Source organism: Pinus tabuliformis, chromosome 3_1 (genome assembly GCF_031772625.1).
Source record: "Pinus tabuliformis cultivar Carrire ecotype Pingquan chromosome 3_1, CPIR1, whole genome shotgun sequence".
Classification (NCBI taxonomy): domain Eukaryota; kingdom Viridiplantae; phylum Streptophyta; class Pinopsida; order Pinales; family Pinaceae; genus Pinus; species Pinus tabuliformis.
In genome coordinates this window covers 473145898-473151497 of record NC_142301.1, presented here as the reverse complement: position 1 = coordinate 473151497, position 5600 = coordinate 473145898, and the positions used below count along the sequence as shown (strand labels likewise).

The 5600-nt window shown below is 35.6% G+C and overlaps 1 pseudogene; it reads left to right on the top strand.

The window, feature by feature from the left end:
• Positions 1-479: 479 nt before the first annotated feature.
• On the top strand, positions 480-5177 carry LOC149187829 (protein PMR5-like; annotated as a pseudogene).
• Positions 5178-5600: the final 423 nt, after the last annotated feature.

The window sequence follows — 5600 nt, the reverse complement described above, 5'->3', positions numbered from 1 at the left end:
ATTCGTATCATAAAGCATGCCTCTGCAATTTGGAAAATCAAAACCACAATCTTTTATTAGATCTTGTCGAAAGAGTTATCTTTCTTCTGGATATTGTCCTACAACTATAGATGCAATGTCTAAGCTTACAAGTATTGTCATTTCTTGATTGTTGTCATTCGTAGTCTTCGCTTCGACTATCAATGAATTATTGTGACTATCATACCACATCGATTCAATACTATCAAAGTCTATTGTGATGGGCCACGCACGCTCATCAGTAAGCGGTGACATATTTCCATAGAGTCGCAATAGAACAAGATAGTAGTAGGCATATATTACAAATAATATGTCGCGCACTATGAGTAAACCATTTACTTGGGTGTCAAATTCAAAGTCAAATGCTCGTAAATGATACTCCCGAAAAATATTTGGAAGCTTTCTATTGTCTTTGTCATCGCACCACTCTCGTCTTCGCAGGTTCTGGAAATAATCCATGGATGACGAAACTCTCTCTGTCGTCGCTTCATCTTCTTCTTCTTGAGAATGAGGTTGGTCTTCATTGAGAGACGCCGCGACCTCCTCATGTGAGCTCCCAGCAGAAGTTGTGTGCTTGTTGCAGTGTCATCTCATCTTCTGGTTGTTCATACCTTGCCTTCTTAGTCACGTGATATTATATATCCATCATGGATTAATATTATATATCCATCATATTTTTGGCTCATCTTGATGGTGATTTGATAAATATGTAGAATACATTGAAGACAATCAATAGTGTAATAATTGAATCAACTTGGATTATTGTGGTCATCTCAAGAGTGCATGAGATATCTAGAATACCGGTAAAATTGTACACTTAAAACATTCTCAACAAATGAATATTAAATGAAATGGAGGTTTAAAGAAATGAATGCATTATCCCTTCCTTCAAAGAGAGACAAATCCATTGATAAATGAAATTATATGATCACATATCACAAACTATCATATAATTTCAAGTAATCTAGGAAACACTTCCTTTTGTTGAAACAAAATAAAATGTTGAGCTCAATAAGAAAAAAACACATGAGTAAAAAAGGATAGAAAAATGAGTATACTACAGGCATGTCCAAAAAGGATTCGATGTTAGCTTGATAGAACATTTTAGAACTTTCCCATAAGAAATAGAACATTTTAGAACTTTCCCATAAGAAAGGGTAGCTTTTTACCATCCAAATGGATTAGATATAAATAAATTTACTTGGAACATATTCAATTTTGTAAAGACCTAACCAAGTAATTTCAAATTTACATTGTTCACCAACACTTTTGATTCTTTTGTTCCATACAAAGACACCCTTCTCAAAACTTCATTGATGAAATTTCATGTTGATATTTTTCTTTGTCTTTTATTGGCTTTCTATCAGATGATCGAATGTCACAAGTGTTTTAGTTAGTGTGCTTTTGACATAGCATGTTCTCTCATAGGGTATTAAGGAATACCCCTAATTTTTATAGATATTGAAAAATCCCCTCGAAAATATGTGTGTTAACATCCATCCCAATATATTTATATGATCTTAAAAATCCATATTTTTACCATATATTTTAGGTATCCATTTTTTCATGGAAATTTTAATAAGCCTTTTTGTTTCTACCTAGATTATGGAAGCATAATGGAACTCTTCTAATTATTTAGACTCATTTCCAAAGAACTAGCGATAGAAACAATTGTTGGAATAGGCCCTAGATTCTAAAAGATTATGTAGTGAGAGAGTAGAAAGGCACTTCGAGATGTAATAGTGAGAGTACCTATGGATACTAATGAGGACATATCATGCCAAGTATAAGCCTCATCAACATTGCCAACAAATACTAACCTCCAACAATCATTGTATCCAAAGAAAATTCCTTTTAATGAATTATATGTAATATGTGTCTCAGAGTGTTCTTGACAAATAATTTCATGCTAAGGTTTTCCAACTAAAAACATCTTATAATTATCCCATATACATATAAATTCACATAAACAAGGGTATGTGATTGAACTTGGTTTTAAATTTAAAGTAGATCTACTATTTACAATGTACTATGAATCTTCATTTATACAATTAGCCTTAGAGAGAATTTTTATACAATTAGCCTTAGAGAGAATTTCTTTGTTGACATTGAATTAAAAAGAATAGAAATATGGATTTACATAGTTGAAAAAGTTGGTAAGGATTTATATTTTTCTAGTGACTTTATAAACCATCAAATGTATTAGCTCACCTTGAGAGGTTGAAAGTAGATTTCCTTTGATTCACATATTCCAAATGACTCACTGAGTTTTTTTTATAAAGAACCAATCCTATGTTTATTCTACTTTAAAATCCAATCTTATACTTACATATGATTTTGATGCACTCCCATCTATAATAAAAATATCTAGTGTAGATTTATCTTAACCCAAGAGGTACTAAATATCAATATATAACCAGCCAACAAAAAAAATTCTCTACTTAAAATTTTAAAATATTCAAAGTGAATATTTATCCATATTCAAAGTAAATATTTATCCATGCTAATTTATCTAAATATTATATACTTTATTTTAATTTATCTAAATATTATATACTTTATTTTAGAGAAAAACAATTTTTTCCCCTTATAAACATAACACATCTCAATAGCCTAAATTGCAGATTTTAACTCACTTATCTCGATGCAATGATATAGGCCTAATCATATTTCTCTAAATTTGAGCATGTTTCTCATGATATGATTACACATATATTATGAGGATGTTAAAAGAGTAAAATCGCAAATGGTGGGTACGTCTCCATAAATATTCAAAGTGAACCTATTCCAGTGACTCATAGTGAAGTTTTCTATATGGATGCCTTTTAGGTCTTGTACTTGTAAAGCTGTTTTGGAGCCCTAGATGACAACCTAAGCGTTGAGATAAACACCAAAGCAATTGTAAAAGATTACTGCTTAGTTTTCTACTTCTAAATCTTTTTGCCTAAAACTTATGGCAGGAGTCCAATTAAACTTCCTCGAATGTCTTAGGAAGCTTATGTGCACAGCTTGGGTAGAAACACCTGGAATCCAATAATGTCTTTCGTACTGTTTTTCTATTTTTTTCTGCGCATCTGGCCATTCCTACATAATATTGTGTAGCAGCTAATGACGTTATCGTGTAAAGAGTGTCGAATTTGATCCAATGACATTACTAAACACGAAGCAAACTTCACCATAATTCGTTTCCCAGGCATCCATCCTTGCAAGCAAGGTATTTGTAGTATTTTGACCTGCCTAGGAAAATCAATAAGCAAAAGGATTCCAGCAAAATGAATGCGATTACTATAATAGGCAAACAACAATATAGTTTCACATCTAATCTGAAGATCTACATACTCATGTAAGGCATCGTAGTCAGTATGGTACTCGACAAGAATTTACTTGCCAGCTTAAACACCAAAAATCTCATTTTAGACACGAGTTGGATCTACACGCTCATGTAAGGCATCGTAGTCAATATAGTACTGGAGAAGAATTTATTTGCTAGCTTAAACACCACAAATCTCATTTTGGCCACGAGTTCTTCACTGCAGAACCCTTTTTTTGGAAAGCCTAAAAATTCCCTAGCAATTTGATGGTGCTCAAAGCTTAATGATTTTTCCAATGGATACCATTGGCGTTACGTTCACCATTTTTAGAGCTCAATACTTATTCAACTCTCCTACTGTGCTATTCTATATCTATAATGGTGTTTAATGTTTAAACTAGCTGGTATGGATGGATAGCAAAATATTAATCATTAGTGGATGATAAAAAATATTTACGCCTATACGCCTTTCTGTGCATCAACAATTGTGGACACTTTTTACCCCTGCTCCATTGGATGAGACACTTTCAAATGTTGCTTTTTCCAAATATCAGGTCTTGCATTACTGCTTTTTCAGGTCAAGCATCCACTACACTTTCACTGCTTTTTCCAATGGCCTTCTTTTACCCTCCCCGTTCTGCTGTGCATTGAACTTCTGTTCTGTTGTGCATTGAACTTGGCCCTGTTATGCAAAGAAGAAGTTAAATCCATCCAGAACCTTGCAATGTCGGATGTAGCTATTGGAACCAAACACAATATGTTCTCTAGCCACTCGGTTCACGATTTATCCTACCCGCTGTATGATTGGAGTAAATGTCGTCGCCTTCTTCACGCACCGTTGCCGCAAAGCAGAACATACGTGGTTTCTCGAGATACTCTTTCGAGTTTCACAGCCATGGTGGGTACTTGTAGCTTAGTTAATATGATCTCTGTGATGTTATTGTATTAAGCTAAATTGTTATGATTTGGGTATTGGGAGGATTACGGAGTTACACTGTCGTTTTATCGAGCTCCGCACCTGGTGGATATGGTGACCACTACAGTTCCAAGGACACCAGAAAGTGGTGCTTCGTCTGCACTTGGCCGAGAGTAATGGCAGAGGATGGAAGGGAGCGGATATTCTTGTTTTTAACTCCGGCCATTGGTGGACTCACGCATGCAATCTCAGAGGGTACTTTTATGCAAGCCATTAAAGATAACTGTTAGATTTTTGACTGTGATCTTTTATGGCACTGTGATTTTTAATGGTGGACTGAATGATTGTTCAGGTAAAAAAACAGAACAGTTGGGATTAACCTGCATGAAGGGAATACTTTATACACGAGCATGGATTTCATGGTGGCTTACCGGAAAGGAATGACTACCTGGGCAAACTGGATCGATTCCAACATCGATACCAGCAGAACGAAAGTCCTTTTCCGGATTTTCTCGCCCTCGCATTCTAGGTTTAGTAGTCTCAGATCCCATTGAAAATGTGAAAAAATTGCTTATGATGAATGGCGCTTGCTTGATTTTTTAATGAACCTTTGTGCTTTGCAGTACTATGAATGGCGGTAGCTGTTACTCCAAGAAAGAACCTATGCCTGGGACTTTGTATCTGGGCACCTATCCTCCCCAATTCCAAGTGACAGAAAGCGTTGTGAGAGGTATGAGATCGCCTGTGTCATTTCTCAACATCACGGTGCTGTCGTTGCTCAGGCAGGACGCGCACCCTTCAATATACAACAACGATTTGACAGTCATGCAATGGAAAAATCCCGAGCGCTACAGAGATTGCAGCCACTGGTGTCTGCCTGGGCTTCCCGATATTTGGAACGAGATCCTTTACTCGACTCTCTTCTACCCCTGATCTCAAGCTCCTTTATTTGGCTCTCTTCTGCGCCTGATCTCATCATTTGTAAACATTTTATTGTTGTAAGCTCCTTTATCGGCTCTCTTCTGCCCCTCAGCACATCATTTGTAAACATCTCATTGTTGTACGCTTGAAATTGTCAATACATCGTTGGCAGGATGAGTTTTGATCGCAAGACCCCTCGCAATAATAAGCTGGCACGACGAGTTTCGAGCTCGGGACCCCTTGCAACAATAATCTGCCCGCCCAGTTCACCATTTACACTTTCTGATTCGCCGTTGCTCGATGTTAGAGCCAATAATTTTTTATTTCCCATCTGTATCATTATTTATAAGCTTGTTTTAACTTCAAGTTGAAATTCCAAGTAGCTCCATATTTATATTTTTGTACTTTTATGTATAAAAATAACTTCATTGATTT